Genomic DNA, 27,231 nt, shown 5'->3' with positions numbered 1-27,231 from the left:
AGATTCCATATATGTGTGTTAGCATACAGTATTTGTTTTTCTCTTTCTGACTTACTTCAGTCTGTATGACAGACTCTAGGTCCATCCACCTCACTACAAATATCTCAATTTCGTTCCTTTTTATGGCTGAGTAATATTCCATTGTATATATGTGTCACATCTTCTTTATCCATTCATCTGTCGATGGACACTTAGGTTGCTTCCATGTCCTGGCTATTGTAAATAGTGCTGCAATGAACATTGTGGTACAAGACTTTGTTTTTTTTTGCAGTACGCAGGCCTCTCACTGTTCTGGTCTCTCCCGTTGCAGAGCACAGGCTCCGGACGCGCAGGCTCCGTGGCATGTGGGATCTTCCTGGACTGGGGCATGAACCCGTGTCCCCTGCATCGGCAGGTGGACTCTCAACCACTGCGCCACCAGGGAAGCCCCATGACTCTTTTTTAATTATGGTATTCTCAGGGTATATGCCCAGTAGTGGGATTGCTGGGTCGTATTGTAGTTCTGTTTTTAGTATTTTAAGGAAACTCCATACTGTTCTCCATAGTGGCTGTATCAATTTTCATTCCCCCCAATAGTGCAAGAATGTTCCCTTTTCTACACACCCTCTCCAGCATTTATTGTTTGTAGATTTTTTGATGATGGCCATTCTGACCAGTGTGAGGTGATAACTCATTGTAGTTTTGATTTGCATTTCTCTAATGATTAGTGATGTTTAGCATCCTTTCATGTGTTTCTTGGCGATCCGTATATATTCTTTGGAGAAATGTCTATTTAGGTCTTCTGCCCATTTTTGGATTGCGTTGTTTGCTTTTGTGATATTGAGCTGTATGTGCCACTTGTATATTTTGGAGATCAGTCCTTTGTCAGTTGCTTCATTTGCAAATATTTTCTCCCATTCGGAGGGTTGTCTTTTCGTCTTGTTTATGGTTTCCTTTGCTGTGCAAAAGCTTTTAAGTTTCATTAGATCCCATTTGTTTATTTTTGTTTTTATTTCCATTTGTCTAGGAGGTGGATCAAAAAGGATCTTGCTGTGATTTATGTCATAGAGCGTTCTGCCTATGTTTTCCTCTAAGAGTTTTATAGTGAGAGACCATAATTTAATAGAAATACTGTTTTTATTCTATAGAAAAGCCTCTTTGCCCAACCTCATACCACCCTCTCCCTACAATTCCGATTTTCAAAATGGACAAGAGGTACTAATTTTTGTTTGTTTTACAAAACGTTTTTACGTTGCCTATTGAAATAGGAAGCTTTTTTAATGCATTAAATATTATTTATAGAACATTAGCTGCTTAACTGAGGGGCCAGAGGGCAGATAAACTGAAAATTCCTTTGAGTCACTGCCAAATTAAGATCAGAAATTAAGATAAAGCATCTCTTAAATTTAAAAATAATATTTTTCTCCAGCTTCTGAGGAATACATCTATGGTACAAAAGATGTCTATTTGTAATGCATTTTTGTGTATTTAATGACCATATGTTTTAATTAAGTTGAAAACTGTTGCTGGCAGTTGGTCAGAGCAGGAACTGGCAAAACTGTTCACCAGGTAGTATCTAGGGGCTTTTTGACAGCTTCCTTTCCTATTTTGAAAGCCTTATCTGATTACATAATGGATGTGTGTGTGTGTTTGTGCATGTGCGCTGAGGGGCCTGGTGCTGGTTTTTACTGTCAACTGCTTGCAACTATATGGTAGAAACCGTATCATTTAAAACCAGAATATTTCCACTCCTGTTTCTACAGTGGATCATGACAGAAGCAGCTAAGATTAAAATTTTAAACATAATGAAGTAACAATTCTTTAACCATCCTTAACGAGGTCTACACATTTAAATGTAATATAATGGGCTATCTCTCTTTTTTCCTGTCAGTTCCCTTTTTACACCTTAACACTCAGAAGTGCTACTATGCCACTTTTTCTCTTTTGTCCTTTTAGTTCATTTCATCATCCGTACTAGCGTGACTCCCCAATCCCTCTCGAGCTTTAGTCCTACTTCTCCAGTTGGTCCATTGGACATTTGTACTTAGGCATCATTCTCCCACTTTAAATAAAATGTTTTAAAAATAATTAAATCCACTCCACCTGGCTAAACCTAAACAAACAAAAAACTTTGTGAGAAAAGAATTAAGAGACTTGTTGTCCCCTTCTAGCTTTCATAATTCTATTTCTGATATCATTTTTCTTTTCTTTCATGATTTGGAACTTTGACCCTTCCCTCTCTTTTTCTGCCAACATCCTTCAAAAATTATCTTTTGCTTTTTGCCACCTTCCCTCCTACCAGACTGATACATAGTTACTTGCTTTTCTCAAGTAATTACTCTATTCAAAAATGTTTAATAATTTCTTAGTACTTTCAGGAGGAAATCCAGATTTCTTTCTGGCATTCAGTTTCATGATTATCTGCTTCTATTCTCTGTATTCATTTTTAAGTTTCTACTCCCAACCATTTCAGCCAAGTCTGTCTGCTTACTGCCCTGTGAATATGTATGAAAGCTATACTCAAACCCATCACTTTTTTAACCAATCCAGTCCTTTCTCAGTCACATGGCTTTGGAAATGTTTCCCTGAGGTTTTCTAATGGTCAAACTCTCTCTTCACCTATTAGATGTAATCCACCCTTTGGGAGCCTACTCTAAATACGATTTTCTTCATAAATCCTTTCTTGACCTCTTCAGTGGATGTACTTTTTACCCTTTACTTCCTCATATATAGCAGTGGCTATTAACAAAAATAAATGTTGTTATTGGTATAAGTTGTTAACACTATGTAATTGTAAGCTTCCAGCGTCTAGCACAATGCCTAGTGCATTTCATATAAACATTAATAAATATGGAATGATTAATCATTTTGCTGTACTTACTTTGAAGGGAAGACAGTGTAGTATAACAACCAAGAGCAAGCAGTGTCTTTGGAGTCAGAAGGATAGATCTAGGTTTATATCCATGTTTGCCATTTAAATGCCATGTGATCATGTACCATAAGCAGTATGTTAATGACCCTCTCTGAGGCTCATTTCCTGATCTTTAAAATAAAAAGTAAACTTTAATTTGAGTATAACATATACACATACATGTGTATAAACATGTATAAATATTTTTAATTCATTTAGCCTGCCTCTTTTTCACTTTGCACCGATACATTGGTTTTTTTGAAGATAACTTTTACATCTTAGGATTGGGAACAAATTTATTATAGCAAAGTTGATTGATTGGCCCCATTTTCCATTGAGATACACACTTAGGGGAGTATGATATGACAGAGAGGCAATATCAGAGAAGGTTGTCATTGCTTTGGGGTCTATCCCTTGCCAAAAAGTGGTGGCAAGAAGTTCATCCCAGATCATAGTGTTATTCCTTCACTGCCTCTTTGTATTTGCTTCCTCCTGCCTAGACTGGGTAAGTAGAACATACATGGGAAAAGTATAAGTTAGTTGTTTTCTAAGATTTATGGTAATAGGTAGTTGTAAATTAATTTTTTTCTGACAGATTTTAGAGTGTGTTCCTGGAATGTTCTTGAGTATCAGTGCCTTTAATGACTAGAGTTCATTTTATTTTGTTTTGTTTAGTTTTTTAACATAGGAATCTATTGACAAGTTACATAGCTGGTTATTTAAATACATTCTACTTTCTTTATGTAGTATGTCTTTTGGTATATTAAAATTTCCCCTCAAATTTTCAAAGCTGAGGTGTTGCATTTTATTCTGTTTGTTTCCAGTTAGGGTCCTTGAGCATATTTTCAAACGACTGAGAGGTTAATTTATAAATATATCCAGGGTGAATCAGTGGATTTGTGAATATACTTATAAAGGCAGATTTCGTTTATAATCGAAATTTCATCTGCATTAGAAGAAACACCAGTGATGTTTCTAAATAAGCTGTAATGTCATCACATATTCTTTTAATTCTGTGAAATAAAATTTCCTTCTGGTGGAATTTGGGTTTATGTTATGTACTTATGGTTAAAGCATTTTTCTTAAGTTTGTTCATAAGTAATAAATTCCAGATTTAGGATAAGTGGAATTTTTTCTATAAATGAGTGTTAGCCTGGGAAAGGGCCAGATGGGAAAGGATCACTCCTTTTGATTTTTATTTCATTATAACAAATATCTTATTGGCAGGTTGGAAAGAGCTTCTAACTTTGCCTATTTTATAAGTAATATATTAACCTTTGAAAGGAAATATGCTTTCTAATGTCATATTGCAGAAGAGCAATGTAAAGTGATTAATAGTATATTAAGAAAACACATTTATTATAAAATAAGAATAAACTAAAATACTTTTTAGTATTTCATAAAACCATTTAGGCTCTTGAATTTTAGTTTATGTACTTCAAAAAGAAAACAACAAATGTTTAAAGGAAAGAGACTGTGAGTAAGGGACTAGGGTGTCTCCTTAGTATTTTCCTGACCTATGTACGAAATAGCAAGCACTGTCTGAATAGCTACCAAAGAACAGAAGTCTAGAAAAAAGAGTAATGAAGAGATCTATACTTAGTGGATGATTGCAAGAAAGGAATGGTCATAGACATAGATTTTTCTCATTTTTCATTTTTGCTATCAGTCTACTTTTTATGATTTATCTTTACTTGTGTAACTTACTTTTGTAAATTTGTAATTTATTTTAGTAATTTACTTTTCATAATCTCATTCTTAAATACTCTCCTTTTCTCTTTTTCCATTTTCTTCTGTTTTCCCTTTTTGCATTCCTTCTTACTACTCTTTCTTTCCCTCTCATTGCTTTCCATTCTTTCAGTACTTTTTATTTTTGGTCCTTTCCTTTGTTCTCATTAAATTGTATACATTTTTTAAAATCTAGAAATAATTTCAACTCAATCATGTAGCAGCTCTTTTTAAGTAAAATTTATCTTCTAATTAGTATAATAGGTCAATGTGGTTTTTGTAATGCCACTCTGATCCTTACCAAGCTCTAAAATTCTTTGGGATTTTGGAGTGGCAAGAGAAAACACTGAGAAGAGGGAACTTCCTAGAATTGTGTCAGTGTGCGACTCTTGAGGCTCTGTAACGCAAGCATCCTCTGATTCTTATTTCCAAGTAGTCACCAATGTGATATTTTGAGCTGTTATTTAGTCTATATGTGTGTAATTGCTAATTAAAGGAAAATTTGAATCTAAGTGAGTACTTGTAGAATTATGACATGCTCTTAATATATTTTTGAAAAGTTTGGAAGTGTGCTCTTGGTATACCTACCTGGGTTTAAGTCCCATTTGAACAATTTACAGGCTGTCTCATCTTAGGCAAGTTACTTAATTCATCTAAAAAAAAATATATATATATATATATATATTTGCTCCAGTTAAATGGGGCTAATAATAATATGTGTCTCATAGAGGTATAAGTAGGATTAAATATGGTAATTCATTTAACTTTATACAGTGGTATATAGTAAGCACTTAATAATGATAGTTGCTGTTCTGCTTTTGCTATAACATACTCATACTACCATTTTTCAGTAAGTATATTGCATTTAAAATGTTAATCTCAATGTGAAGCAAAAGAGGTAGAAAAAAGGGTGTGATAATTATATAGGGTTACTGTTAAATTTTTTGGCTTACTAAGTTGTGTGGAAGTTGAAATTTTTATATGGGAAAAATACAAATGTGTTTCACTGGTTTAAAGACAGATGATTTTGCTTTCCTTCTAATTTTGTTCTTATGCTTTTCTTATTCTCTTTGTAAGCTACTACATAGGATATTTTAAATTTATTCTTCTCAATTCTTATTTTATCTGTAAGCTAGTCAGTGATGGCCACTGTTTGAGTGTGATTTCAGAGCAACTTAAAAGTGAATATAATAGTGTTTTTGTTACACAAGATTATTTTTCTTTTGAAGAAATTATATTTTATTTCCTCCACAAATAATTTATAACTTTTAAATAATCTTCATATGTTGGGAAAATTTTCATTTGGAGGCATATGAATATATCATGATTGATTTGATAAATATATATAAAAAAAGATTTATGATAAAAAAGAAAAATAGTTTTCTTAAGGCCAGTGAGTCAATGAAAATATTCAACCTTAAGCAATACAAGAAGGGAGCTTGGATTAGTTTAGCATAATAGTCTAACACCGGGAAACTGAATACCCTGCTAATTAATGTAGTGCCAATAGACAAGGGATGTTTTTCCTTACTCAGCAGAGATAAGTGTTTCTCTTGCACAAATGCCAAGAGTCAGAGATAGACAAAAGATGAGAGAACCTCCAGACTTACAGCAAAAGCAGAAAGAAGTAATACATTAGAAAGGGGATTCATACAAATGGAAAAGAGTTCCTAAAGTCATGTGCGTCTAGACATCTAGACTCGGGTGGATCCCATAGTGCATGGCTCAAGAAGAGAATTATACAAGACCAGGTCTAGGACTTTGCCTCTGTGCCTTACAGTTTCTTTTTCAAATTTAGTGTCTGGAGTTCTGTGACTGGTGATTAATGGCAAATAATTCTGTATACACACCACTCACAGAGTTGTTTTGGTTCCTCTCAGTTAATTCTGTAAAGAATTAAATCTTATTTTAAAAACCTTATTCAGGTGTTCATTAGAAGCACATGAGTCAGTGTGGACCCAGATACTCAGATTTAATGCAATTTAATTTAGAACCCTGGTTAGTATCCTGCATTAATTACCCATAGCACATCAAGTTTGTCATCAAATGCCAACCAAACTAAAAGCAGTAAAGAAGAATTTTAGGATACTTTTACAAAGTATAGCTATCTGATCAATAAAATTATTGCACTTAGGAAACTATTTGAGAGAAGAAGTTTATAGTTTAAGCTGCCCTGGACTGGTTTGTAAGAAAACAAGGGAATCTATATCAGTACAAAAACAGAGAAACAAGCAAAACCTCCTTTAATTAAGTTCCAAGGGAGCAAGCAAAGTTATTAATTAAATGTTTACTCAGATTATAGCTGGCTTGTTAATTTTAGGTCACATTTATGATATACCATATATAATTGAGATATATGTATTTTTATATTTACGTGCAGAGGTTATATAAGCCTGTATAATCAATGTGCATAGCATATTTGCATGTCTTTTTATTGTTACGTATCATGATTTTATATTGTAAGGGAGTTTAATGATATTTGTTTTATTTTGTCCTTTTATTGTATTGTTGACAACATTTATCTTAAAGTTAAGACTAAGGATAAGAACATATTCCCTAATTACAACTTTTTGTGTGGAAACACAAATCACTTTGTGATTGACTTTCTAGTTCTAAATTACTTAGGATTCATGGCCAGTGGCTGAAGTTAAGAGCTCCCCAATAAGTTAGAAGTGTATTTTTCACTCATATAAATATCTGGGCTGGTATGATGGCCCCGCAAATATCAGAGAATTAGCCTTCTCTTTTCTTGTTGCTGTGCCAGCTTCAACACACAGTTTACCTCTAGTGGTCCAGTTTTACTCAAATCCAGTCAGCTAAAAAGGGAAAAGAAGGGAAAGAAGAGAGCACTCCCCTTCCTTTGAAAGGAAAGACCTGGAAGTTGTACATAGCACTTATGCTCAGATCTCACTGGTCAGAACTTAGTCATATGCCATATGTAGCCACAAAGCCTGGGAAGTGTGGTCTTTAGCTACATGAATATGTGTTCAGTTGAAAATTCCTACAGCTTTGTAAGAAAAGTGATTTTGGAGGGAAACTAAAAAATCACTGTTAGAAACTGCCAAAAACAGGAATTACCTTTTTCATGGAAAATACAAGTGCCTTTATAATGATTGTACAGAAAAATATGCCTGTATTTCATTAATAGGCTTTCTTCCTGTACTCTGACAGTAATATTAGTTGACTTACATTGTTCAGAAATCAGGAAACTTATAATTAAACTGTCTGGAGAGGCCTGGTGTTCAGGTAAGTTTTCTACGGTTAAGGATATAATTACATAATAAAGCTTTGCTATTGAAAATTAGGTTTTTAAAAATTAAAAAACATTTTAGGTAATATTTTGTAAAATTTTTCATTTCTGTGTACTAGGAAGAACATGTAGAAATATGAAATGTCTTGCCAAGGTTAGACATATAGTTTGTGGTAGAGTCTACGTTAATCCCGGAGGCTTCTCTTAGTTGGTAAAGAGCACAAACTCTGGAGCCTAGATTCCAATACTAGCCTCTCTCTTTATTATCTATGTGATCTTGATACTTAAACTCTCTGTGCTTCAGTTTCTATGTTGATAAAAAAGGGATAATGATGGTACTTATCTCAAATTCTGGTTATGAGGATTGAATGAGTTAACATGCGTAAGATACTTAGAATAGTGCCTAACATATAGTTAATGCTATATGTGAGTTATATACTGTACTTGTTGATATTTTAGAGGTTAACCTCAAATATTTCACTTGAGTATAAAATTAGCTCAGAATAAATAATGTATTTGAATTTTTAAGTTTTGAGGAGACAAAGACCATGCAACTTGGCATTGGAGAGTCTGAATGCTAATATGAACTAAACTCTCCACAAATTATCTGTGTAACCTGAAACTGGGCATACTATAATTTCTCTAGAGAGATTTTAAAAGAAATTTCAGTTCCTTCTTCTTTTACATATAGGGAATTCAACTAGAGCATCTCTAGCATCTCAGGTCTGAGGTTAAGGTGTGTGATGTGTGCATTGAATTGACAAGAATGCAAAGAAATAGAATTCTTGTACAAATTCCCCTTTTACTGATGACTACTCTCTCATCACTTTAGAACACTTTCCCAGAGTCTGGCAACTATATATTTTTTTATTTTGTTAAGCAGCTTTTTTGGTAATGTCTCCTGTATTTTTTTTATTGAAGTATAGTTGATTTATAATGTCATGTTAGTTTCAGGTGTACAACACAGTGATTCAGTTATACATATATATATGAGATACAGTTTTACATATATATTCTTTTTCAGATTCTTTTCCCTTATAGGTTATTACAAAACATTGAGTATAGTTCCCTGTGCTGTACAGTAGGTCCTTGTTGGTTATCTATTTTATATATAGTAATGTGTACATGTTAATCAGTGATTATATTTTGCCTCAGAGTGTACTTTGTCTGCTATTACATCAGCTTTCTTTTGGCTGATAGCTGCCATTATATCTTTTTTAAATTTCAAATTTAAATTTTCTACATCCTTATATTTAAGGCTTATGGCCTGTTATTGGCATATAGGTGGATTTATAAAAAAAAAATCTAGTCTGACAATATATTTTTTTTAATCACAGCATTTATTCTGTTTACATTTAATATAATTACGGATACATTTGAGTTTAAATCTATCATTTTATTTTCATTCTTTCCATTTTGTTACTTTTTTTGGTTTTATTTTTGTTTGATTACTTTTTCTTATGGCATCTCTCTTCCTCTCATCATTAGCTTGTAATTTTTAAGTCTTTATTGTTGTTTTCATGGTTACCCAAGAGGCTGCACTATCCATCTTTGATTTATTAAGGTATGATGTAACGTACTACTATTACCACTTCCTGGGCTGTAAAAGAACCTTCTACTTTAATACATTTAATAACCCCCTCCCCCAACTTAAGTGCTATTGTTGAGTGTTTTAATTTTATATGTATTATTTATGAGGGATTTTTATTGGCACTGTTTTTATAGAAGACATTCCTTACTGCATCTCTGAGCTTTGTTTTCAAAGCATTCTTTCTGCCTGGAGAACCTATTTTAGGTAGTATATAATACTTTGTGTGGATCTGCTCATGATAAATTCTCTCAGTTTTTGTATATTTACAAAATATCTTTATTTGACCTTTTTTTTGAAGGACATTTTTGCTGGATATAGAATTCTAGGTTGACAGTTTCCTTTAAGTATATTAATAAAGATTTTGTGTTATCTGGCTTCCATTGTTTCTCTTGAGATTTCAGCTGTCTGGCAGTGTTCTTGCATCTTTTTTTGTTTTATTTCTGACTACTTTTAAGGTATTTTTTGCCTTTGGTTTTCATCAGTTTTTACTATTATGTGACTAGATATTGTTTTCTTTGTACTTATCTTGGTTAGAGTTTGTAGTGCTTTTTAAATCTGGAGCTTAATGTCTTTAATCATTTTTGGAGAATTGTCAGCCATTGTATCTTCAAATATTGCTTCTGCTTCTATTTTTTTAAGTCCTTTCATTCTGGGATTCCAGTTACCTGTCTGCTGGATATCTTACTATATCCTATATATCATTTATGTTCTTTTCTGTATTTTTCATCTTTTCTTCCATATTTTACGGTACGCGGGCCTCTCACTGTTGTGGCCTCTCCCATTGCGGAGCACAGGCTCTGGACGCGCAGGCTCAGTGGCCATGGCTCATAGGCCCAGCCACTCTGCGGCATGTGGGATCCTCCCAGACCGGGGCACGAACCCGTGTCCCCTGCATCGGCAGGTGGACCCTCAACCACTGTGCCACCAGGGAAGCCCTTTCCATATTTTAGTTTGCATATTTTCTTCTCATTTATCTTCTGTTCACTAATTTGCTATTCAACCCATCCACTAGTTCTTAATTTCACTGATTGCATTTTAGTCCTAAAATTTCCATTTAGGTGTTTTTATTCTACCATTTTCTGACAATCTCAGTGTTGCTGCTTAATTTGTCAGTCACATTAAGCATAATGGTTTTTAGGCCTGCCTCTGATTGCCCCATTATCTGAATCCACAGTGGGTCTGATATCTGTATTCTTTTGTTTCTCTTGGTCTCCAGATGTTTGGTTTTGTTGTCTTCTCATATATCTGGGTATCTTTCATTGTGTCCAGGTGTGGTATATGAAAAATAATGGAGGTAATTTTAAAATCTCAGTGATATTCCAAAGAGGATTTTTTTTTTTTGGCCTCTGGCAGGCAGCAAGTCTAGGAGCACTAGTAATTCCAGATCACTGTAAACGAACCAAGAGAATGCGGTGATTTAAAACAGGATTTATCTTCTGTGAGGAAGGGTCTGTTTCTAGAGTCATACTTACTCCAAACCCTTTGAGATCCCAACTCATACCAGGCTTTATTTTCTCCTTAGTAGGCTCTGAATGCTAATTTTTATGCCCCAGCACTCTAAGTTTATTAAAACCTCTGTTCCCCTTCTCAGCCTCTCAGCTATGCTTTTGACATTGACAAAAGCTTTGAGCACAAAATTGCCCTCAAATGCCAGGCTCACCTCTCTGAGCTGACTTCCTTTTCTAGTCATGACTCCAGAGTTCTTTATTACCTCAGTAGAATCTGATGCCTTAAAAATTATGAAAAAAAATTCTATTCATTTCATTTCAACATTTTAAGACATACTTACAGTAGGATTGGTCTCAAGCACCTAGTTTATCTTCCTGGAAGTGGAACTTTGTAACGAGTATATTTTAATAATGACAATAAACTAATATTTTACTGAGCACTTATGTGCCACGTATAGTTTTCATGCATTATTTCATTTAATCTTTACAGTACACACTATAAAGTAAGTACTATTATTGTTCTCATTACTACAGATTAGGAAACTGAGATTTAAAGAGCCAGGGTGCACAGTTATGGTAAAATTAAATTTTGAACCTAAGGCTGTTGAACTCTAGAAAAAATAGTCTTAGCCAGTCAGTATTGTATATAATAAAGTACATATGACAACTAATAAATACATGATAATACTGAGTCTATGATTTATAATTTTGGGCATATCTGTGTTTTTTACTAGGGATTCTAGTCTTTTTTATTTTATTATTGAGATTTTATATATTTTTATATTTATATTTAGCACAGAGTTTCTCAAACTGTCTCAGTTCACAGAGCCCTTAGTATCTTAGTATTTTTCACGGAGCCCCTTGGCACCAACAAGCAAAACCTTAAGAGTGCTGCTTATTAAGTGAATAAGTATCTGTGATCTAACAATTTAATAGCTATTTAAAAATACACATAAATGGAAAGAAAAAAGATATTTTCATTTTAAAATAATCACAGTTACTTATAGGATCTGAGCCCCTGTTGGGCACTGCAGGATTCTCAAATCCTGGAATCAGATTGGACACCACCAGCCTCATTTTCCTTTTCACATTGACTTTCATGTCATCTAATGTCAAAACTGTGAACTAGTGTGAGCTAGTACTTCACACGATATTCAACATATGTTGAGTACTCCTGTGTTTCCCTTAAATATTTAAGATGTCCCATGGTGCAAGTTTGTGGATTGTGGCATTAGCATGTTTATCTTTAGAGGTTTTAAGTTTGAAAGAACCCCATAGCCCCCAGATTCTTTGGTCTCTCAGACAGTGTGCCTTCACATTCCAGATGAGAATTCAAGCATTACAGGTATTGATAAAATGTTTGATCTAAATAGGATTTTGTAAAGGCAGTGAAATGTTAAAACATCTAAAAGAATACTTTTGGAAAGGATCTTTTGGTAAATTTAATAATAGCCTCCAATACATTTGTTTACATCCATCTGGGGATGATGAGCAAAGGAGTCTCTGGCTACTCAGACAACCAGTTGCATGTATGTCAGGTAGGAGTCCATGAAGTACAAAAATGTACTTTTCCTCTTCCTCAAACTTTAAAAATTAAATCATTGACCTTTTGTGGCACCACGAATTTGTTGAGAAATAGTGGAAAGAGGTTGTCACTGTGGCTGTTTTTCTCATTCCCTATGCCTGGGGACATAGGTTCGGTCTACCAGGTCATAGAGGTGACAGGGATGATGGCAGTGTATATGTTGCATTCTTATCCTGAAAATCGATTATGTAATATAGTCTATGGGGATGACACTGTCTTGTTAATATGGTGTTTTGGACTTGCTAGAGATCAGGCAAGTTAAAAAAGGAAAAATGCAAAAGTCAAATTTCCAGTTATGGCTGTACTTTGGACAAGTCACTCTATGTCTATAAAATGAAGGTTTTCTTATATGCCTCTTATATGATCTCTAAAGTTCCTCTTCAGTGCCAAAACACATTGATTCTGTTGTTTACCTAAAGCCTTTGCTCTATTCTTTACACCAATAGGCCATTCTTTACTGATAGAATTTATTTGAAAATTTGTAAATCTAATGTAAATAAGCTCCCTTCTTAATGACCATTTAAATCTTCCCTCAGGATTTATCCATGGAGCCATAATGTTTACTGACATGCCTTCCTGGATGTGGTCTTTAATTGGGAAGCACATCTTATAAGAGAATTATAGCCTCCAAATGGGATAATTCCTGTGGTTTAAAAGTTGCCACAAAGGAATTCACTGGCATTAGAAACTAAAACAGATTTATTCCTTAATACTTGTCCCCGAGGCTCTAAAATGTTACTGTAAACTCAGAACATTCCTAGAGTTACCCAGATTTATTTTTAGGTTAATTGGTTATTCAGTATTTTCCTGGAAACCCATGAATTCATATCCTTTGGAAAGTACATATGTACTGGGCCCTCAAGTTGATGTGGGAAGTAGAATGCCCTTTTCATTAAATATCTGGTGTGATACTATGCACAGACTTGTAGCTGATTTTTCCAAATTGATGATTTGCTATTTCTTAGAACCTTTTAAATGAAAAACAGTTACTAACTTTTAAAAATTTAATGTAATCAATTTCATTGAGGTAGAAGAGTTAGGAAGGGCAGAAAAGGATGAAAGTTTATTTTTAATTAGATGGATTGCCATGACTACTTTAAAACTGAGCTCTCACATATTTTTCTAAGGCATTTTTCACCTGTAGTATCATTAGATTTAGGTCTCTTTTGGTTTGTTAGCACTCTAATAGGAAAAGACAACCAGAAGAATTAAGAAACATTCTGCCTATAGGACTTCCTGACAAATAATATTATTAAATATTTTAGGTTATTTTATTTACTCTTGGAATCTTTATTCTAATAATTAAAAAAGAAACCAAGTCTTTCATGTACATAATTGAACTTATATAGTTAAATTTTTACAATTATACATTTTACAGTATATAATCCAATGTCAGCTAGTTACACAAATAAAACCAAGTTTATGTTTAAGTTAAAAAATAAAAATAAAATGTACAGGGCTTCCCTGGTGGCGCAGTGGTTGAGAGTCCGCCTGCCGATGCAGGGGACACGGGTTTGTGCCCCGGTCTGGGAAGATCCCACATGCCGTGGAGCGGCTGGGCCCGTGAGCCATGGCCGCTGGGCCTGCGCGTCCAGAGCCTGTGCTCCGCAACGGGAGAGGCCACAACAGTGAGAGGCCCGTGTACTGCAAAAATAAATAAATAAATAAAATGTACAAATCTAGAAATGTGACTAGAAAGCAGCTCATTAGGGTAAATATATCTGAGAGTTTTTGTTGAGTTAAATATAATACTCCAGTAGGTAAGAAGAAATAGTTCCACACTTATTTGTTTTGTTTGTTTTCATTTCCTCCTGCACACGACCTTTTGAGAAGAATGTTGACTAGCCTAGATGCTATTAGAGGGCTGCAAAATGTGTTTTTGCCTCCTGTACTCCCCCCACCAAAGCCTCACTAAAGCCATCCCCCCAAAAAAATTAAAGGAAGAAAAAAAGAAAATCAGCAAAGTTTGTTAAAACCTACAAGTCAATATGTCAAAGCTTGATTTGTGGCAGAAACTAAGTATAAATGCTATCAACTATCTTTGGCATAATTGGACAGTTATTAGGGAGACAAAAGTAGTATCATATAAAAGCTAAGTAGAAGCTCTGTGTCTGCCCTGCGGAAGAAACTTCAAGACAAGTCCTCTAGCCTGTCCTGTATAGGAACTCTGGAGTAGCCACTTTCTAGAATCATTATCATATGATAATGAATTAAAGGAACTCAAGTTATTTGCAATGAAGAAAAAGGGGAAAAGACAAATGTGATAGTGGTCTTCAAAAATCCTTTAGGGGGGCTTCCCTGGTGGCGCAGTGGTTAAGAATCCGCCTGCCAATGCAGGGGACACGGGTTTGATCCCTGGTCCGGGAAGATCCCACATGCCGCGGAGCAACTAAGCCCGTGCGCCTCAACTACTGAGCTTGCGCTCCAGAGCCCACAAGCCACAACTCCTGAAGCCCGGGCCCCTAGAGCCCATGCTCTGCAACAAGAGAAGCCACCAAAATGAGAAGCCCACGCACCGCAACGAAGAGTAGCCCATGCTCACAGCAGCTGGAGAAAGCCCGCGTGTAGCAACAAAGACCCAATGCAGCCAAAAATAAATAAATTAAATAAATAATTTTTTTAAAAAATCCTTTAGGGCTATCATGTATAAGAGCAGTAATTGAAAAGGGCAGAAGTTTCAGAGAGATACAATTTGGCTTATCACAAAGAACTACCTAATGGCCATGTATGTCCATGGAAGTACTCAAATATAGGTTAGAATGGTGTATGATGTATTTCATCTGGAGGGAGTGGAGAGTCAATGACCTAAGATTAATTCTGACTTTAAGATTCTATCTGAGATCTTCCTCCAGTAATACTGCATAAGCTGCTTTAAGGATTGGCAAAGTAATATTTTTCAAAAATTTTCTATAATATTTTACCCTTACATTTTCTGTGGGTTACCCTGCAGGGACGTGGCATAACTAGTGAAGTGGGTCCAGTTCCAGGCTTCTCTGCTTCCTCAGCTAGATGCCCCTGAACAGTGAGCAATATGCATACCCTGAACCATCATATACACAGCATCTCTGATTATTTGGTGGTCAGTGTTCTGAGGACATTTCTCTATAGACTGATTTCAGGTGTATTGTGATCTTTTTACATGTCTGTGATTGGTTGTCTAATTGTTGGCGTAATTAAAAAAATAAACATAACTAAGTACTGTTGCTCGAAGACTTGTTTCCTCTGAATGAAGTTAGAGTTTCTTTTAACAAAAATTCTGTAATTTGCTTGATTTCAGATAACTGGAAGATTTAATTTTCAAGAACTCTGATACTATTCAGTTACTAATCAGCCAGAAAATATTAATTGATCCACCATGTTTGATTATAATATTTCTAATACCAATTATAGTATTAATATTAGAGGGGACTTTCCTCCCTTTCATATATATATGTGGGGGGGTTATGAGTATACGAATATATATATTTTTTGAGATCTACAGCTTCACTGAGTAAAATTGATGTAAAACTGCTCATATTTACTATATACAATTTGATGAGTTTGGGCATATGCCTACATCTGTAATACCGTCGCCAAAATCAAGGTGTTAGACATATCCATCACCTTCAAAAGTTTGTTTGTGTTCCTTTGTTAGTAAGAACACGTAACGTGAGACCTACTTACTCCCAACAAATTAAAGCATAATACTATATCAATTTTAGGCACTGTGTTGTACAGCAGATCTCTAGAACTTACTCATCTTGTATGCCAGTTACTTTATAGAACAACTCCCCATTTCCTCTCCCCCATCACCTGGCAACCATTATTCTATTTTCTACTTCTATAAGCTTGGCTATTTTAGATTTCTCATAGAGTTGGAATTATGCAGTATTTGTGCTTCTGTGACTTAGCATAATGTCCTCCAGCTCCATCCATTTTGTCACAGATAGTAGGTTTTACTTCTCTTTAAGGGCGATTAGTGAATTCCCTGGTGGTCCAGTGCTTAGGACTCAGTACTTTCACTGCTGGGGCCCAGGTTCAGTCCCTGGTCAGGGAACTAAGATCCTGCGTGGTGATGAGGTCAAAAATAAATAAATAAAAATAAAGGCTGATTAATAGTCCATTGTACATATATACCACATCTTCTTTATCTCTTCATCTGTCAGTGGACCTGTGGGTTGGAGTTGTTGAGTTTCATGTTGGCTGTTTTGAATAATGCTTCAATGAATATGGGACAGCAGATATTTCTTTGATATCCTAATTTCAGTTCTTTTGGATATATACCCAGAAGTTGGATTGCTGCATGTTATGTTAGTTCTATTTTAATTTTTTAAAGGAACTGCCATATTGTTTTACACAGCGGCTGTACCATTTTAAATTCCCACCAACAGTGTAAGAGGGTTCCGATTTCTCTGCAATGTTGACAGCATTTATTATCTTTTGACTTTTTTCAATAATAGCCATCCTAAAAGGCGCCAGATATTTCCTTGTAGTTTCGATTTGTATTTCCTTGATGATTAGTGATTGCTGAGCACCTTTTCATACACCTATTGACTATTTGTATGTCTTCTTTGGAAAAATGTCTATTCAAGTCCTTTGTCCATTTTTTAATGGGCTTATTTAGGTGTTTTTGTTTGGTTGGTTGGTTGTTGGTTTTGTTTTTGTTTGGGTTTTTTTTTTTTTTTTTTTTTTCTGTTAAGTTGTGGGAGTTTTCTTATTTATTTTGGAAGTTAACCCCTTATCAGATATATGGCTTACAGATACTTTCTCCCATTCTGTAGGTTGCCTTTTCACTCTCTTGTTTGTTTCTTTTGCTGTGCAGAAGCTTTTTAATTTAATATAGTCCCACTTCCCTATTTTTGCTTTTGTTGCCAGTGCTTTTGATGTCATATCCATGAAATTACTGCCAAGACCACTATCATGAACCTTTTCCCCTATGTTTTCTTCTAGGAGTTTTATAGTTTCAGTTCTTATGTTTAAGTCTTTAATCCATTTTGAATTGATTTTTGTGTACAGTATAAGATAGGAGTTCAATTTAATTCTTTTGCATGTGGATATTTAGTTTTCCCAATACCATTTGTTTTTTGTTTTAATATTTGTTTTATTTATTTATTTTCTTTATTTTTTTGGCTGTGTCAGGTCTTAGTTGTGGCATGCAGGATCTTCATTGAGGCATGTGGGATCTTTTGTTGTGGCGCGCGGTCTCTTCATTTTGGCGCTCGGGCTTCTCTCTAGTTGTGGCATGTGGGCTTCGGGTGCATGGGCTCTGTAGTTGTGGTACCTGGGCCCTGTAGTTTGCAGCACGTGGGCTCTCTCGTTGAGGCGCGTGAGCTCAATAGTTGTGGCATGCGAGCTTAGTTGCCCCACGGCATGTGGGATCTTAGTTCCCTGACCAGGGACCAAACCTGTGTCCCCTGTACTGGAAGGCAGATTCTTTACCACTGGACCACCAGGGAAGTCCCCCCTACACCATTTGCTGAGGAAACTATTCTTTCCCAATTGTGTATTCTTAGCACCCTTGTTGAAGATCAATTGACATTATGTAGGTTAGTTTATTTCTGGGCTCTCTGTTCTATTCCACTGGTCTGTATTTCTGCCTATATGTTAGTACCGTACTGTTTTAATTACTCTATTTTTGTAATATATTTTGAAATCAGGACATGTGATGCCTCCAGCTTTGTTCTTTTTTCTTAAGATTGCTTTGTTTATTTGGGGTCTCTGGTTTTAATTAGTATTAGTTTTCCTATTTCTGTAAGAAGTGCCATTGGGATTTTTATGGGAATAACATTGAATCTGTAGATCACTTCAGGTAGTTATGTACATTTTAACAATATTAAGTCTTTGGGATATGTTTCCATTTATTTGTGTCTTTAATTTCTTTCAGCAATGTATTGTAGTTTTAATGTACAAGTCTTTCACCTCCTTGGTTAAGCTTATTTCTAAATATTTTATTCTTTATGAAGCTAAATGGAATGGTTATCTTAATTTCCTTTTCAATTAGTACATTGTTAGTGTATAGAAATGTAACTGACTTTTATATCTTGATTTTGTATCCTGCAACTTTACTGAATTCGTATATTCTAACAGGATTTTTTATGGAATCCTTAGGGCTTGCTATATATAAAATCATGTCATCTGCAAACAGATTACTAGTTCCTTTCCAATTTGTATGACTTTTATTTCTTTTTCTTGCCTAATTGCTCTGGCTAAGACTTCCAGTACCACGCTGAATAAAAGTGGTGAGAGTGGGTGTCTTTATTTTGTTCCTAACCATAGAGGAACAAAAAACCAAGTTTTTCACTAATGAGTATAATTAGCTGTGGGCTTGTCATATATGGCCTTTATTATACTGAAGTACATTCCCTCTTTGTCTAGTTTATTGAGTGTTTTTGCCATGAAAGGGTGTTGAGTTTTATTAAATGCTTTTCTGCATCTATTGAGATGGTCATGTGATTTTTATTCTTCATTCTGTTAATGTGGTGTATCACACTTCTTGATTTGTATATGTTGAACCATCCTTGTGTCCCATGGAATAATCCCACTTTATCATGGTGTATGATATTTTTTAGTGTGCTGTTGAATTTGATTTGCTAGTACTTTGTTGAGAATTGTTGCCTCTATTTTTATCCAGGGATATTGTTCTGTAGTTTTCTTGTGATGTCTTTGTGGCTTTGAACAGGGTAATATTGGCTTTGTAAAATGAGTTTGGAAGTGTTCCCTCCTCTTCAATTTTTTTTAGAAGTTGAAAAGGATTAGCATTAATTCTTCTTTAAATGTTTGATAGAATTCACCAATGAAGGCATCTGGTCCTGGACTTTTCTTTGTTGAGAAGGTTTTAATTACTGAGATTCAGTCTCCTTACTCACTATTGGTTTGTTCAGATCTTTTATTTCTTCATGATTCAGCCTTGGTAGGTTGTATGTTTCTAGGAATTTCTTCTAGATTATCAAATTTATTGGCATATACTTGTTCATAGTAGTCTCTTATGATCCTTTTATTTCTGTGTTATCAGCTATAATGTCTCCTCTTTCATTTCTAATTTTGTTTGTTTGAATCTTCTCTTTTTTAGTTTAGGTTTAGTAAGGTTTGTCAATTTTCTTTTCAAAAAATACTCAGTTTCATTGATCTCTTTTATTGTTTTTGTAATGTTTATTTCATTTATTTCTGCTCTAATCTTTATTATTTCCTTTTTTTCTGCTAATTTTGGGCTTAGGTTGTTTTTCTTTTTGTGTTTCCTTGAGGTGTAATGCTATGTTATTTGAGGTCTTTCTTTTTTTTTTAATGTAGGCATTTGTTGCTATAAAATTCCCTCTTACAACTGCTTTTGCTGTATCCAATAGGTTTTGATATGTTTTATTTTTATTTTTGTTTGTCTTAAGATACTTTTTGATTTCCCTTTTTGAATTCTTCTTTGGTTGTTCAGGAGTGTGTTGTTTAATTTCCACATATTTGTGAATTTTCCAGTTTTCCTCCTGTTACTGATTTCTAGTTTCATACCATTGTGGATAGAAGCAATACTTGATATGATTTAAATCTTTTTAAAATTAGTTAAGGCCTCTTTTGTGGCCCAGCATCTGATGTCTCTTGGAAAATGTTCCATGTGCATTTGAGAAGAATGCATATTCTGATGCTGTTGGATGGAATGTTGTATATATGTCTGTTAGGTCTAGTTGATCTATAGTGTTTTTTTCATGTCTCCTCTTTATTGCTTTTCTTACTGAATGATCTATCCATTGATGAAAGTGAGGTCTTGAAGTCCCTTTTTATTACTGTGATGTTGTCTATTTCTCTCTTCAGCTCTATTAATATTTGCTTTATATATTTTTGCTCCAATGTTGAATGCATATATGTTTACAATTGTGTATCCTATTGATGAATTGACCCATTTATCCCTGTTTAGTGACCTTCTTTGTTTCCTGTGACTGATTTTAACTGAAAGTCTATTTTGTCTGGTATAAGTATTGCCACCTCTGCTCTATTTTGGTTACCATTAGCAAAATATCTTTTTCCATCACTTTGATTTCAGCACATGTGTGTTCTTAAAGTGAGTCTCTTGTAGGTAGCATATTGTTAGCTCTTTTGTTTGTTTTATCCACTCCACCACTCTTTGTCTTTTTTTTTTTTTTTTTTTTGCAGTACGTGGGCCTCTCACTGTTGTGGCCTCTCCTGTTGCAGAGCACAGGCTCTGGACGCGAAGGCCCAGTGGCCATGGCTCACGGGCCCAGCCACTCCGCAGCATGTGGGATCTTCCCAGACTTGGGCACGAGCTCGTGTCCCCTGCATTCCCCTGCATCGGCAGGTGGACTCTCAACCACTGTGCCACCAGGGAAGCCCCACTCTTTGTCTTTTAATTGAGGTGTTTAGTCCATTCATATTTAAAGTAATTATTGATAAAGACTTACTGTTACTGTTTTTTTAATGGTTTTCTAGCTCTTTTTGTCATTCCTTTCTTCCTCTCTTTCTGTCTTCCTTTGTCATTTGTTGATATTTTGGAGTGGTATGCTTTGATTTCTTTGTCTTTATTTTTGTGTGTCTATAGAAGTTTCTTCCTTATGGATTTTTCAGTTCAGTTATTCTACACTTCAGCTTCAGAATCTGTGAGGTATTTTTTAATGGTTTCTCTCTTTGTTTATATTCTCATTTTGTTCAAGTATCATTTTCCTGATTTCATCTTATCTGTGTTTTCTTGTACCTCACTGAGCTTCTTTAAGATGATTATTTTTATTTTTTTTGTCAGGCCATTCATAGATCTCCATTTCTTTACAGTATGTTATTGAAGATTTATTTTGTTCCTTTGGCAGTGTCATATTTCCCTGATTCTTTGTATTTCTTATAAGCTTTGAATTTGGTGTCTATACATTTGAAGAAACAGCCACTTCTTCCAGTCTTTATGGATTGGCATTGGCTGAGAAAGACTTGCACCAATCAGCCCAACTAGAAATCTTCTGGGAGTCTCTAAAATCTTTTTATGGATGTGCGTGTTCCACTCTTTTCCCTCCCTCCTAGGGGAGAATTCTCAGGATTCTATACTTTCTCCCAATCCCTCAGAGCTATTCTCAGTACTGAGAGCCACCCACCCCTTTTCCCTAGGGCAGTGCACTGAGATGCCAGGACGTTAGATGCAAGCTCCACTTCTCTCCCCATTCCTTCCCTCCTAAAGAAGTCTCAGGATTGTGTGCCTTCTTCCAATCCCACAGAGCCAAGTCACCTGCTAATATCCATGCCAGCTGCTGAGAGCCCCATGGACTGCTGAGATCCTTCCTGGCTGCTGCAGTCTACACCAGTTGCAGGGGCCCATGCCAGCTGCTGCCATCCATGCCGGCAGCTGCAGTCCACACAGGCCACTGCTGAGAACCACATACCCCTGTTCCTTGTTCTTAGCTGTCTTGAGGCATTCAAACTATGGTGGATCTCTCAGTACTCTGGGTGGGGTGAAACAGGAACAGTTCTCTTGGGCAGCACCCTGAAGGTCTAGAGATGTTGGATCCACCCTTGGCCCTCTCCCATGTGATAGAAATTACATACTAAAGTGATATTTTTCTGCACCGACCTGTGCTGATTTGGGGATCGGGGGGAGACACAAGTACAGTGAAACTGCCCTTCTTAACCATTTCAGTGTAGCTTGTTCTTATTTTGTACTCTTACAGGATGCTGCATCTTCCTAACTGCATTCTGGGGCTCTCATCAAGGTATTCTGGTCTGCATATAGTTTTTAGGTCAGTATTTCTGTGTGGGGACAAGGACTGGGACTTCCTATTCCCTCCATACTGCTGGCGTCACTCTGCATATTATTGTTTAACTGTTGGAAACTTGAGAAAACTATAAAGTTAGGTACCTAGCCTCTGAAGAGATATTTACCTCATCCTGTTCCTCTGCTAGACAAGTAATGTATCATTTAAATGGAAGGGTTTATTATTAATGTATTGCCCATTTATGGGATGTCTTTTTTCTTATCAAAGTTTTAAACATTTTTAAGTCATTATAGTTTTATCTTAAAGTAAGATTTGAAACTAGCAGACTCAACAGTGATATAATTGAAATTATATCTGAAGTCTCAGACTTCAGGTTTTTCTAAACCACTTTACACTGCCATGATTATTACCATAACAAGCTTTAATTTGGTGTCACTTTGAATTTAGGCCGTGATGTCAAACTGTGCTAAAAGAAATTCTCTAGTGACTAGAACTATTCAGTAACAGCTGTTGCTCTACCTGTGAGAGGCTTAAAAAAAACCTGTCTGCAAAAAGCAGTTTGATATGCCTTTTAAATTACAACTGTATTAGTTGCCGCTTATATATGTAGAGGTTGACTTTAGTTGTGGATATTTTGTAAGGATACTGCTGATTTAATTCTGTGGAACAAAGTAGATTTGGCATGACTGTACCAGCAGTGGAGATTCTCAGCATTGGAGAGCAATCAGATGTTTAGAGAAAATCATCAGTCTAATTGTGTACTTTATTTTGTTTTGTAACATCGTGGAGTCATGGAGGATTACTTCTAGGATATAAATGTATCTCCCATGTAAATAATTTTTAAGAGTTTAACTAAAAGTAGTTATTCCCCCACTCCTCAGTCACCTTTGTTAAGCTGTTTCACTAAACAAAAGATAGCTAAATTTAATGGTTAGACTAAGACACAGGATACAAAGAGACAGCACGAGGGAATCTGGGGGTGATAAAGTTGTCTGTATCTTGATTGTGGTGGTGGTTACACTGTGCTTTCGTCAGAACTCACAGAAATTTACACCAGAAAAGAGTGAATTTTACTGTATGTAATTTCAAAAGAAAAATTAAAAATACAGAAATCCTTTCTTTCCTCGGAAAATTTATTTGATATTATTAAAGATACTTGGTGTATCTTGGTGCTCTTCTGCCTTTCTTTTATTCTAAGACCTAGATTAGTAACACCTGGCTGGAATTCTCAGACATACTCTCTGATTCAGAAGAGCCTCAGAAGACTTTGATATTTGGGCAAGACTTTGGAAGATCTCGCCTCTCTCCCTCCCTTTTCTCTTTCCTTCTTTCTTTCCTTCCTTCTCTCACTCCTTGCTTCCTCCCATATTTTTCTGTATACCTTTGTTTATGGTATTTTCACACATATGTTTATATTTCTAACATAGACTCTTCTACAAGCTAGATTTCTTAAGACCATTTATGGAGGACAAATACCCAACTTTAAATATTGGCTTGTTATTTATAGAGAAAAATTTGTTTGTCAGGTATGCACAAAGGGAAATTTTTAAATATTGTATTTTTTTAAATATAAAAATATATGCATCCTAATGTCTCTGTTTTTAAAACTTGCTTTATATTATTTTAATAATGCTAGTAATGTTTGTATGTAGACAACTGCGTTGTTTCCTCTCTTCCTTTGGAATAATAGTACACATTTTCAGAATAAACTATGGGACAGAGTAAAATTACCTTACTCTCATAAGGATTCAGTTTGTAATCTGAGCCTTACATGCATACTGCATTAACAGTATAAAAAGCTATTTAGCACCGTTATTTATCAGAGTCTAAATAGATTAGTAAATTGAATGAAGATATATTACTCACAGCCTGTCTTTGACAAATAAATAGTCCTAGATTTTATCTTTGTATACTTTTTTTTCAGTTGCTGTACACATGTATTCAGTAATCAGGAATTTTCATTTTTGTTATGGTTCTCCTTGAGCCTGATATTTTCTTCTTTGAGTTCTTACTACTAAATGATTGATGAAATGAAAGTATTATTCTGAGTTGAGTATTTTTTAAGAATGAAGGTTAAGATATACGAACATACAACCTTCCTTTTTAGCCAGATTAAGAAATAAATTGAATATATTGGCTGGAAACATTTCTTTTTCTGAATGTGTAAGATACTCCAAATTTAAGGTTTACTAGCCTAAATTTACGTAATCACTTTACTAAGATTTCCCATGAAATGGATATTTCAGTCATCAAATCCTTTTAGTCCGTCTCCTCTGAGGTAAGCACTGTTATAGGTGCTGAAGACTCCAAAGTGAAGTATACGGTTGGTTCTTTCACAGTGAGTTTATGTGATGTGAGGAAATGAGTTTATCACAGCTTTGAAAAATTTACTGTGTTCTACATATGTAAAAAAAATTTTTTTAAATAGTTGCTATTACAGGATGATAATCAACAGACATTAACTTGTGGTAAAGTGACTTTGTTTAGATTTTTTTAAGATAGGCTAATTTCAGATACTGTGCTCCATTATTGGACTGTTTGAAAAAAACAGTCCCAACTTTTTAATTTAGAAATATATTCCTAAAAGAAACTGAAGATGGTAATAAGCTGCTCTTATTATATGGTAAAGAATCATTAATCATTGCAAATGGAAAGGGATATTGAGAGGAACAGATACACAAGAATACTGTACATAATACTTTATCATCTTGCAAAGTTCACTTTTTTGATTGGAGTAGGGGTGGGAATCATAGGAATTGGTTCTTTTCAGGTACCATGGTATTACTTTTGAAATTTCAAGTAGACAGGGAACACAAAAGTGTAAGTATATAAAGTTTTGCTTCTTTGGCAGCAACTAGCAAGATGTTTCTAGAACTAATTTCCATGATAGCGATATATGTGTGTGGAGAGAGAGTGGGAGAGGAACTCTAAATTAAGAGAGCAGAACTATTTTCAAGCACCAGAGCATCCCTTTGAATACAGTTAATGAACCAAATTGAAATATTATTTCATCACTTCTAAGATGCACTTTTTTTTTTTTTTAACATTTTAACATCCCTGTAATTAGAATACATCTTACAGTTGATAGTTGTGCAACCAGTGTTGGCCAAACAGCAGTCATCATAATTGTCCTTGTAAGAATTTTGTAAGGTGATGTTTGTCATTAGAAGGAGCAGGAAACCAGGAGAGAGCTTTTGAATATCAAAGCTTGTAAAATGACTGGCTCATTCTTTAGTCCAGCTTTCTCTTGATTTCTCATAATTCATAGCCTTATTTTACATGAGACTTTGACATTCTAAGATTCTGATTACAACCCTAACTCTGCCTGTCTTTTACTAGAGAATCAATCACTGTCTGTATAAGTATGAGTAACTTGGTCTTGAGAGAATCTGGTTGGGGTAGGCTGCGTTGGGTCAGATATTTCCTTTGAGCCAATAAGCTGTATATAGTCCTTAGGGATGACAATCCCAGGAAAAAATTTTTCTGAAAGTGGTTAAGGGTAGAATAGGCAATGAAAAATGTTTACTATACCATTTTAAGAAAAAGGAATTTTATTATAAGGACTCATAAAGTGGATAAAGAACTGAAACTAGACAACTATTAGGTAGCAAAGCAGCTCTAGGTTCTAGCTTCTTTCTCTCTCTCATCACCCAGCCATTTCAGGCAGGCACTGTCCTGGCAAGTGTGTTCTCTACACACACATTCCCCTTCTTTTGCATGCACACAATCATTCACACTCTACTTGTCTCTGTGTATTGGCTCTTTCTTTTGCTGCTGATTAGCCAGTTTTCTCTTGTTTATGTCTGAGAATATTCGGTCTGACTGGCTAAACAAATGACCATTACTTTTTCTAAGCAGAGCTCTTCAAGTCTGCCTGCCTCACAGATCACTGATTAGCCTAGAGATTGGCCACCTCTGAGACACTAACTACTCATTGATAATAATAGATCAGTGGTACATCCGCAGTTGAGAGTTGTGGCAATATAAATGAGAGGGAAGCTGGTGGGACTAATTCATGAGGATTTTCTTAATAAGAACACTGTTCTTTTAAAAAGCGGTTACCTTTTACATTCTCAGATCGACCACTTTTGGAAAACTTGGGCCTTTAGAAAAGAACAGAGGGAGGGGAGGGAAGAAGCAAGGGAATATTTCATGGAAGATTTAGAAGCCAGCAAGGAGCGAGGTGTTTTTCTGTTACTTCTTGTGTAATCAACTAAGGTAATTTAAGTGACATTCTTAATTTAAGTAAGCAGCATAAATAAGACTTGAAGTTAGGCCTGTTTATCTGTCTGTCCCCAAAGCCCATGATTTTTTTCCCCGAACACACTATAGTGTCGTTACTTTGATTATACATTAGTGATATTTCTTGCCTTGTGTTCTTTAAATGGATACGTGTTCAATACATGAAATGAGGTGGTCTTGAGAATAGAGGGCATGCATGACCTATTTTTGCATATTATCTGTGTATACAATAGTTTCCCAGTTTTTTATTTTATTATTTTAAATGTTATTTTTACCTACTAAATGATAGAATATTGCCTTATAGTAGTAAAATCTTGAACAGTATCCAGGACTAGCTGAAATTTGGGAAGATCATGTTTTTCAACCTACGTTCATAATCAGATAACTCAGTATTGAATATTTCTCATTGTCTGATTATGGTGTTTTCCCCCCACTCTTTATATTAATGAATAACTTAGATACAATAAAATTCTCCCTTTTTGGTGTATAGTCCTGTGAGTTTTGATGAACACAAAGCCATGCAGCCACCACTGCAGTGGAGATACAGAATAATTCCATCACCTAAGAAAATTACCCCCTAGTCCTTCATAGTTAGCACCTCCCCCCCATTCCCAGCCACTGGTGACCACTGATCTGCCCCTGTAGTTTTGCCTGTCTAGAATGTCATATAAATGGAATCATACAACATGTAGCCTTTTGATTCTGGCTTCAATCACTTAGCATAATATATTTGAGATTAATCCATCATGTTGCATGAATCAGTAGTTTGTCCTTCATATTGTTGAGTAGTATTCCATTGTATGAATATACCACAATTTGTTTATTC

At 35.2% G+C, this 27,231-nt stretch overlaps 1 protein-coding gene across 7 annotated transcripts in view; it reads left to right on the top strand.

Moving 5' to 3' along the window:
• Positions 1–27,231, top strand: part of SSBP2 (single stranded DNA binding protein 2) — a 306,203-nt gene that overhangs the window by 131,049 nt on the left and 147,923 nt on the right. The gene's annotated exons all lie outside the window — the stretch shown is intronic.

This window comes from Pseudorca crassidens, chromosome 3, assembly GCF_039906515.1.
Source record: "Pseudorca crassidens isolate mPseCra1 chromosome 3, mPseCra1.hap1, whole genome shotgun sequence".
NCBI classification, from domain to species: Eukaryota; Metazoa; Chordata; class Mammalia; order Artiodactyla; family Delphinidae; genus Pseudorca; species Pseudorca crassidens.
Note: the sequence above shows the minus strand (reverse complement) of the source record. Positions and strands in the feature narration are given on the sequence as shown.